This window comes from Cupressus sempervirens, chromosome 7 (genome assembly GCF_028749045.1).
Source record: "Cupressus sempervirens isolate cs-2001-9-10 chromosome 7, ASM2874904v1, whole genome shotgun sequence".
Classification (NCBI taxonomy): Eukaryota; Viridiplantae; Streptophyta; class Pinopsida; order Cupressales; family Cupressaceae; genus Cupressus; species Cupressus sempervirens.
Window position 1 is genome coordinate 847,218,428 of NC_143124.1, and position 14,407 is coordinate 847,232,834.

Sequence of the window (14,407 nt, forward strand, 5' to 3'; positions counted from 1 at the left end):
CATCTCTCAGCTTGTGGCTTCACCCTCTTTGTCAGTTCTGGTCAATGGCCACCCCTCTCCTTTCTTCTCCCCCTCTAGGGGTCTAACGCAAGGAGACCCCATCTCTCCGGTCTTGTTTGTTATCATGGTAGAATGCCTTGGCAGACTCATTCAAAAGAAGATCAGGGACAGGTGTTTAGTGGGTTTGAGGCCTTCTTCGGGTCCTTCATCTTTCACTCATTAGCAATTTGTGGATGACACAATTTTGGGGGGCAAAGCTTTAGTTTGGGAGGCTAGGACCTTCAATAGCATTCTTAATTCCTACACCAGGGGTTTTGGCCAAGCTATTAACTTAGACAAGAGCTCTATCTTCTTCCTCAACACTCCTCTAGAGAGGTAGAGGAAAATTGCTCAAATTTTGGGTTGTGGCATTGGGTCCCTACCAGTGACTTATCTTGGGCTTCCTCTTGGCTCGAAACCCTCAGACTCCTTTTGGACAAGCATTATCGAAAATTCAACAAGAAACTTGCTGGATAGAAGGGGGCCACCCTCAGTTAGGCTGGTAAATGCACCTTAGTTAACTCAATTCTCTAGAACCTGCCCACCTATGCCCTCACTCTCTTTGGGATCCTGGTTAAGTTTGCGGATAGAATGGAGAGAATTCAGAGGGACTTTCTCTAGACTGGAACTGATGACTACAAGAGATACCACCTGGTAGCCTGGGACCAGGTATGCTTGCCCAAAAGCCAGGGAGGTCTTGGAATCAGGAAAATTTCTCACCTCAATCAATCCCTCTTAGCTAAACTCCCTTGGTGCATCTTCCAAGGCATAGGGGTTTGGAGAGACATCTTGGCTAAGAATTACCTAGGAGGCATGTCTCTCTCCTCCATTTTCCAGGGGGGCGAGTTGTCGTTGGGTTCTTACATTTGGAAAGGTATTTTGAAGGCCCTTCCCCTTGCCAAATCTAGGGCCAAATGGAAAGCTGGAATGGGAGACAAAATCCTTTTTTGGCAGGACAACTGGCTTTTTTAGGAACCTCTCAATAACCATCCTTCATTTGGCAGGTGGGCTGATCAGGCAATAGGAAAATATGGTATGTTGGTTAGGAACTATAGAAATGGGAATGGTTGGCACAATCTGGCGGGACTTTCGTAGGATCTCAAGCCTTTGATAGCCTCTTTGAACGCTATTAACATCAACCAGATAGGCGACGCCTTAGTCTGGGGAGACTCTTCTGGAGGCCATTATACTATAGCCTCAGGCTATCTTTCCCTTGTGGGAACAGGGGAGAAACCTATTTGGGCCAAGGCCTGGATCCCTAGATTAACACCCAAAATCAAAATTTTCTTTTGGCTCCTCTTGCAAGATAAGATCCTTACCCTGGATAATTTAGCCAAAAGAGGCCAAATTATTCCCAATAGATGCTACCTCTGTAAAATTGACCTGGAAATAGTTAACCACATTTTCATTCACTGCCCCTTTTCCTTTAGAGTGTGGAGTCTTCTGACTTCCAATATGAACTCCTACTGGTGCCTGCCTGCCAGCATCCAAAATTTATTCATTCAGTGGAGAAGTATCCACAAAGGCCTGGAATCCCAATTTTTCAGTTCCTGGATTATCCCACACTTTTGCTGGGGAATATGGAAGGAGCGCAACAACAGGATATTCAGAGACAGAGAAACTCCTGAGGGTATTATAGCAGACAAAATTGACAGCCTCATGAAAGAGAACTATGCACAACTAGAGATGGAAACATAAAGGACGGAGACAAAATTAAGACCAGGAAAGAAGACAGGACCAAAAGAAGACAGATGGCTTCTTGGTCCTTCCCCCCCAAAAATTGGCATAAAGCCAATTTTGATGGAGCGACTAAGGGGAATCCGGGTCCCGTCGGATGTGGTGGAATCATAAGAAACAGCTTACGAGGGGGCATTGCAGGAATATCCTCCCCTATTGGTCACCAAACCAACCATCTAGCTGAAGCCAGTGTGGCCAGACTCACTGTTAAGCTGGCCCTGGACTCAGGGATCGAACAACTGTGGCTTGAAGGTGACTCCCTAAATATAATTAATTGTATTTTAGGAGTAACCAAACCATCATGGACCATTGAAAGCACAATTGAGGATCTAAAAATGGACTTGAGAAAATTTAAAAATTACCACGTCATCCATGTCTATCATGAAGCTAACGTGGTTGCTGACTAGTTCACCAACACAGCGGTCACATTCAATTCGGTGATGACATGGGGAAACAATAATCATTTTTTGGTGATGGCTATCGAGCTCATTTGAAAGGAGCAAATTCAAGGTACCAACTCAAAATCTTTTTATGATGATGACACATGCTAAATCATGTTTTAAAAAGGGAATCAATAGGAGTTATGCGAAACCCCCACCATTTCATAATAATGTGTATGAATTACACGAGCAGAAGAAAGCCAGAGCTAAACCCAAAAACATGCACATTAAAGTTTTCATCCTTAGCAATTTTTCCATCTTTGAGCTCTGCAATTCTATTTAGGGTTTAGGGTTAGAGTGGCATAAAATCACTATGGTGGGAGAAAGGATTAGAAGAGAGCCATGGGGAGAAATGGAGAGCTGGAAAGAAAAAGGGAAGGTTTGGAAAAAACTCCAGAAGGGCAGCATAACCAGCTCCATGGCTTCGATGCGGGGTTTACCAAGATAATGGTTGAAACCTAGCACAACAAAAAGGTCATAATTGATGGTGTCTCACACCAAATCACTAAGGGTCTCATTGCGGAGGTGACATGCTTCTCCCAGGAAGGCATAAGCTTCTTCAGGGATAAGAAGATGTTCGCCAATGCTGTCAACACTTTCGTCAAGAATGACAAGGAGAAAAGAAAATTGGTAAAGATTGACACCTTCTACGACATAGAGTCCATTAAGAAGTTCTGGGGGCTTTTTCTGAGGATCATCATAGAGTATGTCACTCTGGAGCCCAGGTTTGATAGAGTCAGAACCCATCATTTTGTTCTACTTAATCATTTTAGACATAAAGTGAAAATCTCCTTTCCTTTCTATATTTTTACTTCTATGACTAAGGATATAGAGAGTTACAAAAAATGTCCTATCAAGAACCCCGCCCTTCATGAAGGTCTCCTGCTCCTCATTTTTGAGTTTTTGAAAACCCAAACAAGAGTCAAGCCCATTGGGGCTTCGGGTGGCTCCTCGAAGGACACTGCTAGCTCTGAATTAGGGTAAGTGCGCATTGTGAAATCTGTCAAGTCTGAAACCCCAAAAGCCAAATGCTCTTCCTGTTTCCCTTGCAGGAAGAGCCCTAGATGCCCTCCCCCTAACCCCCCTACCCCTCATCCTAAGGAGTCTAGTGAGGAGTTGGATACGGAGTCAGAGGATGCGGATTCGGTGGCAGAGAAGGAAAGTGAGTTGGAAGAAGACAAGGAAAAAGAAAATGACAAGATGGAGGCGACCCCCTTGGTAACCCAGGATAACCCCAAGAAAAGAAAATTGAACCAAACCCCTACCCATGATCATCTCAATGATAACACTGATTTTCCCCCCAGCCCCACTGCGCCCACCTCCCCCCTCGAGATCCCCATTTTGCCCCTAGAAGAGATGATAGAAATTATGGTTGAAAAGGGAGGGGAGGCCACCAGGAAAAATAAGAGAAGAGCCTGGCAAAATTTCAATATGGATAGTCTTAGTTTGGGCATTGTTAGAGAACCTACTAAAATTTAGGTGCTGGGGGATCTCGACTGTAACACCCACTATGACGAGCTCCTTGATCTGACTCTTCTGGTTCTCTTTGACAATGCCCCGTGAAATGGGTTTCAACTTCCTCAACAATGCAAAGAACAGACTGATTGACAATTTCTGCTCAATAAAGTGGCTTTTTCAAGAAATTGAAACTCTGAAGGACAGGGGGGAAGCCAAGGATCATGAGGCCAGAGGCAGTAAAGACCAAGTGAGCAGCCAGGAAAAAGACAGAATCAAGGACCCTAGTGACAATCAGGAGGACAGAATCACCCAGCTTGAGCAGAAGGTCCAAAGGCTGGATTCTATTCACTAGGTTGTGACTAAACAGATTGTCGACACCCTCCATACCTTGAATGAAAATATTGTCAATCTAGGGGACTATCTGACCAATGCTGGTCTTGTGGGGAACATGGAGCAGAGTACAGATAGTGGAACCAACCGAGAGGATCCTCAGAAAGAGGTTGGAATTCAAGAAAGCTAGGGGGACCAGAAGCATTTCCCCTTCGCGACCCAGGAGGAGGAAGCCATCCAGAAGGAAAGCGACGCTGCAGAAATCCTGCAGGCAATGGAGAAGAAGGGGCACTAGTCTACCTGCCTGGCTCTGTTCCTAGCCTTTGCTTCCCTAGTTTCGGGCCTTTTTGTTTCTGGCCTTTTGTGGCTTTTTTTTTTTCTGACTTTTACGCTTTTAAGTTGTTTATTGCTGTAAAACTTTGGGTTTCAGGATCCCTGTAAAACCTGTTTTCCAAATCAAAAACTTTGAGAGTATAAAAAAATACACTCATCATCTGTTTTGTTTTTCCTACATCCCTGGAAAACTATACGCAGAGATTTGAACTTCACCAAGAAGTCTTCAATAGTAGGGAAGCTAGAAGGTGTCAAAGAAGTCAACTAGTGGTCAAACCATCCAAGTGAAATAGTAGACTATTGAAGATATTCAGTGCAATCAATCCCATGGCTTCATCCATTTTGATTCTATGTTGAAGGAACTCAAAAGGGTTTTGCAAGATAGGTTGGTTCTCATCTAGACATGATCATAATGCTCGAGACATAAGAAGCTGAGTCATTTTTGCTTTCCAAGTGTGATAGTTGTGTGGCACTAACAAAGTCACAAAGGGATCTGACATTGAGAGAAGAAGATAGAAAAAAAGGGTTGATTCTAAAGTAAATTATAGAAAAGAAAATTCTCCCCCCCACAATGTATAAATCTATCCCTCAAAACCAAAGAAACAACTACTAAAAGTGCAAAAACTGAGAAAAAACTTGGATGCCAGATGCAAAGAGGGAAGAAATTGAAGCCTCTACTTCAATGCCAAAAATAGAAGCTCAATATTACTCCAAACTGATTCCAGATCTAGAAAGTAGATGATAAATCATGCACTTTTAAAAAAATAGCATTGAAATATGTGTCCATATGAGCCTGAATGAAACCTTTGAAGGTGCAAAAAATTGGATTTGCGATTTGCAAAAAAATTCAAGAACAAAGATCTCAAACAACCTACACCAATGTGTAGATCATGAAATCCTACCCCAAAACAAAACAAAAAAATTGCTCAGAAAAAGGATTCTATATGAGGGAGATATCGCTATTTTAAAATCACCTCTGTAGTTATTTTTCCTAAATCGCCACTGTCCCACCTCCAAAAAATAAAGAAAAAAGCCCAAAAAATGTCAGATCTATTATGTCAAACCCTCTTTCTCTTTTTTCTCCAAATACTGAACAATCTGCAATAGATCTAGCTCTAATACCATGTTGGATTTGAGCAAATACACAAATCAAATCCATAAGCCCTCGAATCACCTACATGTAGGAAACCTATCATAAAGAAGGAAAAGACAAGAAGAGGCAAGGGTTTGATCTGAAAATAAGAAAATTGTATTCTCAAATAAAATGTAAATTACTGTACAAAATACACTAGGAGAGCTTGTTTATAAAGGCCTCTAGGATGCTTCTAGAATGAGCTAGAAACAACTAGGAGATAAGCATGACAATTAAGCACATGTCCACAAAAAGTGGATTATCCTCCACATAGATGAGAGGATAAGTATGACAAGGTATATCTCATGTAGAGATGTTGTAGACACCATGTGCTAAAATAAAGTGCTAACTCCTGTGTTGCCAACAAGAAAACACTAGAGAGTATGCAAACTCCTAGGTGACAAACAAATAAATAATTAATTTAACCTAAGTAAACTTAAGTAAAGTGTAAATAATAATTTACACTAATGCCCCCCCTTAAGTGAGACTTAGGGGAATGCACTTAAGCTCACAAAATCTATGATGAAATACATAATGGGTCCTGACTATGAGGCCATGTTAGGTACCCATGTACAAATGTAATGAAATACAACCTCTAAAAATAAGAAAAGAGGGAAAACCTCATGGGAAAAACCCTCCCCCCAAAAGAGAGATAAGTACAAACATGCTGAAAAAACATGAAGGAAGGCAGGCCTCAACAAGACTCCATTTTGTGTACTCCTTGATTATGACTCATGATTCCTTCAAGTCTTTTACCTTTTCAAACTTCATCAATAATGCATTCCTATTTTAGTGTTAATTAATTGATTTATAATGCATCAATTAATCAAATATTAATTCAAATTTGAAAATAAAAACATTACTAATTACATCGAATAAGTATACCACAATATCAAATATTTTCTTGACCTATGACCAAGTAACTATTAATATAGGTAACTATACCTTATTCCTATGTAATTCCAAATACTTTCCAACCTAACCCCATACATTTAACATATTAATAAGAATTAATCTTAAAACATATGCCAAAGAATAGGAAAGAATTCAAAATTAAACTTGGATAGAAATGTGTAACAAAGTCTCTTTTCTATCCATGCATTTTAGGGACATCAACCTAGAACAAAACACTTTCATTTCTTTTGGCATTCCCATTTACAAATTTTGACTCTTTGGAGCTTTGAGAAGAATTTCATTATGGGGTTTAGTGTTATTCAACTTCCATTAACTTGAAGATTCTCAGATTTTGTAGGTATAAAAATGTATTTTATCATTAGGCCATGAATTTTTGAAACTTTCTTGAAAATATTTTGGAAACGAACTGATTTCAAATGCTTCAAATGCATATCCTACAACTATTTTATTCATAGGTATGTGCATTAGCATATATTCATGACTACCAATTGGTGAGTATAGAAACTAGAGCTTTCTCTTTGTGGCATTATTTCTTGAATTTTTTTTGGGTTTATACTATTTATTGATATTTGTTTTTCATCTCTCACTTTTCATTAAATCTGGAAGGTTGACATGTCATTTACTTTGAAACATGACATTTGCATTCTTATATCATTTTTATGACCATTGTACTCCATGTGAATATGATTAGAGAATAGTAGGAACCCTCATTCTTTGTTGTGACTCCTTGTAGACTCAACTAATGATTTTGAAGGTGTTCTTCTAAATTTTATGATTCTTACCTAGTTGAATATTAATGTACAATTTTCTCCATTAGTAATACAAAATTTGAGATATGTCTTTGTTGTAGAAGAATATGAGGAGGGTAAGCTACTCATAGCTAAACATATAAAGTCTTCCTACAGATACATTTTTTTGTACATGGTTACTAAGAATATTGTTTATTGATTAGCATTTGGGTATTTCTTCTTCAAAATATTTTAGTCTATTCCTTTCCTTTACTTTAATGGCTTTCACTTGAATGAAAGTCACTGGTGAGCACTTTAGTTTGAACCCTTCTTTGTGCTTCAACATTGTACATCTCTTTATTGATATCCATTAACTTGAGCTCACATGTTTGTGATAAAAAATCATATAAACTTGTTGAAATTTCCTCTTTCATTTGCTCAAAATGATTTTATATTCATTGTAAGGTGATGTAATGGCATTTGTATTTAGACTTTCTTGTAGCAGGTAAGGTAAAATATACTCTTTTAGAAGGTGATTTTGCTATTTTTTTTGCCTTGCATTTTTTGTGCCATTTCTCTCGATGTGTATAAGGGCTTCTTTCATAGTTCAAAACCTTGACCTTTTTCTATTCTTTACCCTTATATAGTTATTTTCCTTATTTATATTTTCAATCATGGAAGCCATAACCCTCTATTTATCTTTTCCAATTAAAGAAATATTAGTGATTATTTTCTCTCTTTAATTTCACATAAGGGTTTCTCCTTTGGATTTCTACTTTTCTTGGATACCCTTTGACCTTAATGACTTGCTATTGTTGTATATACTATCTTTTAGTACATGTTTTGGAGGCTCACACTTACAAATTTTAAATTATTTCACTTTTTTATTTCATAATCATTTGATGTGAATACTTGAACATGTAAAAAATTATGATATAGTGAAGCTATACATGATCTGCAAGACTCACCCTTGTTGCTCCATAACATTTTCATCTAACATTGTTATGCCTTTAATACTTGATTATCTAATACTTTGGTGCTCTTGATACTTGAAAAGTGTTGATATTTCCATCATGGGCAATCCCATGTAGCCTTTGTTTATGAAATATGTTCTTATGTTGACTCCACATAGATTTCATGAATCTATTGAATCCGTATTGCTCCTCCATGGCATTTACATTCCGTATGCTTTACTACTTAGCATAGTGACCATAACATTCTATTATCTATAGTTCACTCTTTTGCTATTTTAGCATGCATATTTTAGTGAATATTTTTCAAAATTAGTACAAAAATAAATTCCAAATCCATTAGATGTCAATACAAAAATAACTTCGAGAAAACTTAACTCTACTGATGTTCGATAAACATATTGAAAATTTTGCAACTCTGTAAATACTAAAAATGCTTGGCAAACACTTAATATGAAAATCTTAAGATGTTATCTAAGATTACTTATTCCTTTAACTTAGTTGCAAACACATAAAAGAAGTAACATGAACATATTTGACACCAAGATTTAACGTGGAAATCCAATTTGGGAAAAACCACCAATTACAACTAGTTATTTTTTTTCACTCTTTTAAAGTGATCCTTGTGAGGAGCCAACCTTGTTAAAAGTTACAAAACACACTATTAGGTGTGACCCCATTAGATGATTTAATCACCTTGTTAGGAGTGGCCTTGGTAGAGTTCTTTGGACAATTCTATAGAACTACCACCTTGTTAGAGGATTTACAAATAGCTATTAAGCCAACTTTGTTAAGAGATTTAGATAATTGCTACAATGATTAGAGAGTAATAATGGCATGACCTTATTTAAATGCAACTCAATTTCTAATTACATATCTCAATTCTAGCTTATATACTTGATCCTTCTTGATCGAATATATCTTTTCTACTCCACAAGGATATTCTTCTTAGCCTTCTAATTCCCTTCCTCTTAGCATCATCAAATCTTCAAAATATGCTCATATATTACTAATCCTCAACTTGACCTTAAATCTTTCATATTGTCAAGTTGGATCAAATACAACTTAGAACAATTAATATTCATCTTCTCAGTTGGCTAGAACCAACAAACAAAATAATTAAACTTAATATGCCAAAACAAGAAAATCCTTCATTAGCTAGCCCTGCTTAGTAGATACTAACTCAAAAATGATTTCCCTATGTTAACCAAGTGAACTCAGTTAACACTACATACTTTTAAAGATCCTTTGGTAATTGAGTGAGCTCAATTAATACTAGTTCCATCCAACATTTCCTTCATTAATTGAGTGAGCTCAGTTAACACTTAGTTTCTACAATCTTTCATTTGATGCCTGAGTGAACTTGGTAGATACTACCTTCTAAACTAAACAAACTTTGGAATGCTTAGTAGCCACAAAAAATTATCTTCACTTCTTGAGTGAGCTTGACATACACTGATCAGTAATGATATGAAATTTTGTGTAACATCAAAGACAATACACAATTTATTTCAACAATCTCCCTCTTTGGCATTGATGGCAACACAGCATGTCATAACACAATAAAATTTTGGAGCAAGAATAAAATAAGGAACATATCCTTAGTTTCATTCTAATTCTCATCCATGAGAACTCTCTCTATTAGTGTGAACTCTTTCTACTTTTAGTTTCTCCCTCTATTAGAAAGCTTCTGTTTGGTAGAACTTCTACTAACTTCATTCTCCCTCTTTGACATCTCTTTATCAAGCTTTCTATAACATCAAACTTCTCCCTCTTTTCAACAAATTTTCTATGAGATATGATAGTATACTTCTCCCTCTTTGACATCTCATGCCAAAGACAATAATCAATGAATACCAATGTACCTTAAGTATTGATTCATTTACAATATGCCCTTGTCAATTCTGCATCAATTGATTGATCTTCATTATGCTCTAGTTGATGCATCACTAAACTTCATTTAGTGAGCCTTGGATAGGGGAATGACCCCTAGATTACCTCTTAGATATAGAAAGGCATCCTTAGGTAATGGCTTAGTGAATATGTCTGCAATTTGTTATTTTGTATTCACATATTCCAACCTGACTTCTTTATCTTGCACCAATTCTCTTAAGAAATGATATTTTATAGCAATGTGCTTTGTTTTGGTATACATCACTAGATTATTTGATATATTGATTGTAATGGTGTTACCACAGTATACGACTACTAGATCCTTGATCTCTACCTTCATACCTATGAATAGTTGTTTGAACCAAACACTATTAGAACAATTGATTGTTGCTTCCACATATTCTACCTCTACTGTGGACTATGAGATATAATTTTTTTCTTGCTTGTCCAGGACATTGGTCTTTTGCCAAGAAATAATGCTCCAATACTAGTGTTTTTTCTATCATCAATACTTCCTGTCCAATCATCATCTATAAATACTTTTAAGTCCAAATTGCCTCCTATTTTGTACCATAAACCATATTCTTGCATACTTTTTAGATATCTCATGATTCTTTTAATTGCCATCATGTGATTTTCTTTTGGATTTGCTAAGAATCTTGCCACCATACCAACTGCTAATGCAATATTAGGCCTTGTATGCACTAGCTCTAATACTTCTTCATAATGATAGTTTTTTCTTTTGAAACTAGTTTTTCCCATCTTACCAATTTGGCAATTTTTTCATAGACTTGTATCAAGTTTCTTCAAACTAGGAATACCTCTTACTCTTTTGTGTTTTCTTATCTTAACTAGATTATCATATTTTTCACTAAGATCAAGATAAAATAGATTACCTTTTGTTTGTTTGCTAGATCAAACTAGATTTCCTTTTCCATCCAACAATTTGGCCTTTCCATCCATGAATTCTCCTTGATTCCAATGTTATTCAACTATGCCACTCTTAGTATATTATGCTTTATTCCTTTAACCCAATAAGCATTATCACATATAAGTTCATTGGTCAAAGAGATACATCCTCTTCCTTTTATGTTACAAGGTTCATTGTTTCCAAATCTCGCACTACTACCATCATAATATTCCATGTGCTTAAATTTTGTTTTATCTCTTTCCATATGATGTGATCAGCCACTGTTAATAATCCAAGGATCATTTTTGCTAACATGAGATAAGTGCCATCTCATCTTTTTCATTGTCAAATTCATCTTTTACATCAATACATACCATTTCATCTTCATTGTTATCATAATTGTTAGCCATAAAACAAGATTTCTTACCTTTGTCCTTGCAGTTCTTAAATTCCTTCTCACCTTTGTACTTATTGCTTTTCTTTTCATCCTTGTTTTCTCTATTTGGGCACCTAGCAGCAATGTGACCAACTTCTTCACAAGAAAAACAAATTAGAGGAATTTTACCTTTGTACTTTCCTCTGCCTTTGGAATATTTCCTTGTAAGTAGGGCTTCAACAACTTCAAGATCATTTTCAGAACTTTCTTCTATTTTTTCTTCACTTCCTATTTTATTGGCCTCTTATTTCTTACTCTTTTTTGTGAGTGAGAGTTTGGCTTCAAATGCAGACTCAATACATTTGGAACTAGGAGAATAGTTATCATAGTTATCCAACTCAAAAGTTGTCAATCTTCCAACTAGAGCATCCAAAGTTATTTTATTATTTGGATCACATCTCATCTCTTGAATAGTAGGCACTCTAATTGCATATATAAGAAGAAGGGGTTTGAGTACCTCTCTTACAACTATTTTGTCATCAATGTCTCCTCTAGATGCTTTGATTCTTTCCACATATTTTGTAATGTTTTCATCTTCTCACATTTTCATCTTATCAAAATGACTTCTGAGACATTCTACTTTAGCTATTCTTACATCGCCATCCCTTCATAAATGTCTTTTAGTTTGGTCAACATTTTATGAGTTGTTTTGCAATCTTTTACTTCATCAAATTCAACATAACTAAGAGAAGATGCAATATCAATCATCATGATGTTATGATTTTTCTTTTTAGCAATATCTTCAACTAATAATGTTCTAGTGGGAGTCTTGTATTTAGTGTCAAGATATTTACAACCTAAATTAATGATAGTTTCCTGATGTAACCTCATAAGTACTTGCCATGCTATAAAGTTTTCTCGATTCAACTTGGGAATATCTCTTCTGTAAGATATCCTAATCTTTAGCTTAGGTCTTTGAAATCTTCTTTGCAAGGACCATAAGCTCTAATAACAATTTTTGGAAATATAAGAGGAGTAACTAAGAGGGGAGGGGTGAATCATTTACTAAAAAAAAATCCTAGATCCCTTAGATGTTAGTACAAAAATAACTCTGAGAAAACTTAACTCTATCGATGTTCGGTAAACATACTAAAAATGTTGTGACTCAATAAATACTAAAATTGGTTAGAAAACAATTAATATGAAAATATTAAGATGTTATCTATGATTACTTATTACTTTAACTTAGATGGAAACACATAAAATAAATAACATGGAAACCCAATTTGGAAAAAACCACCAATTGCAACTAGTTACTATTTTTCACTCTTCTAAAGTGATCCCTGTTAGGAGCCAACCCTATTAAAGGTTACAAGAAACACTATTAGATGTGACCCTATTAGAGGATTTAATTATCCTATTCAAAGTGGCCTTGTTAGAGGTCTTTAGACAATTCTATAGAACTCCCTCCTTGTTAGAGGATTTACAAATAGCTATTAAGCCAACTTTGTTAAGAGATTTAGATCACTACTACAATGATTGGAGAGTAACAATGACATGACCTAATTTGAATGCAATTGAAGTGATGATTAAAAATCTCAATTCTAGCTTGTATACTTGATCCTTCCTGATCAAATATATCTTTTCAGCTCCACAAGGATATTTTTCTTATGCTTCTGATTCACTTCCTCTTAGTATCATCAAATTTTCAAAATAAGCTCATATATTTCTAATCCTCAACTTGACCTTAAACTTATATCTTTCATATTGTCAAGTTGGCTCAAATACAACTTAGAACAATTAATATTCATCTTCTTAGTTGGCTAGAAGCAACAAACAAAACAATTGAACTTAATATGCCAAAACAAGAAAATCCTTCATTAGCCAACCTTGCTTAGTAGATACTAACTCAAAAATGATTTCCTTGTGTTAACCAAGTGAACTCAGTTAATGCTGCATACTTGTATAGATCCTTTGGTAACCAAGTGAGCTCGCTTAACACTGGTTCCATCCAACATTTACTTTATTAACCGAGTGAGCTTGATTAACACTCCGCTTTTGTAATCTTTCCTTTGATACCTGAGTGTACTCGGTAGACACTGCCTTCTAAACTAAAAAAACTCTAGAACACTCGGTAGCCATAGAAAACTATCTTCACTAATTGAGTGAGGTCAGCATACACTGACTAGTAATGATATGACATTTTGTGTATCATCAAAGATAATACACAATTTGTTTCTTTCATTCATTGATACATTCATGATCTTGATATATCTATTGTTGTTCCTTCATATTTATGCCTTGGTATTTTACATAATTTTTACCAATACCTCCTGTAGAAGCTCTTGTTTGCACTCTATTTCTTTCATTTGATTTTATTTCTTGTATTTTTTTAGAATTACATAGGATGTTCTTTATGGTACACTAAAAAAAATATTTCAAACTGAAATAGTCCATCCTTTTAATACTTATTTCTATGATGTATTGCATTTCTTTTAATCAAAAGACAAATAGATGAAAGGTTTTATGCGATCAATACATCCATTTGATATCCATATTTAGTTTTTTTTTATTGCAAATGTTCATTGATATGCCTCACTAATTTCCTTTTTTTTTCTATGAAAATGTAAACATAAAAAAATAATAAGTTTTTTTTTTTTTTTTTTCATTTTAGGTGAGGAATGTCATCATTTCTTAGATCATGATGATATAACCCACTCTTCTTTCTATTGCATGATCTAATACACTTTGGGGAGGGATTATCAATGGATGAACCAACAAAGAGTGAACAACTAGTCATTACCAAGTAAGTAGACTTGTCAGGTAATCTATATGCAGGGTGACCTAACTAACCACAAGTGTAATATTTCATACTTGCAAAGTATGAATTAATTGTGCATACACCTCTTTCTCTATTGGATCCTCCTTGAGTTCCTCTTCCTCTTTTATAACCTCTCCTTGAAGTAGTTTCACTACCTTTCTCAACAAGTTTAGACTCACCTTGGTTTCATTGATCATTACCTCTACCTTGGTATCCACCTCTATGTCCTCTTTGGTCTCTTCCTTTGCCTCTACCTTTTAAATTTGAGTTCTCCTTCTTTCTATTTTTTTCTTCCAACTTAAGAGATAATTGATGACGCTTATA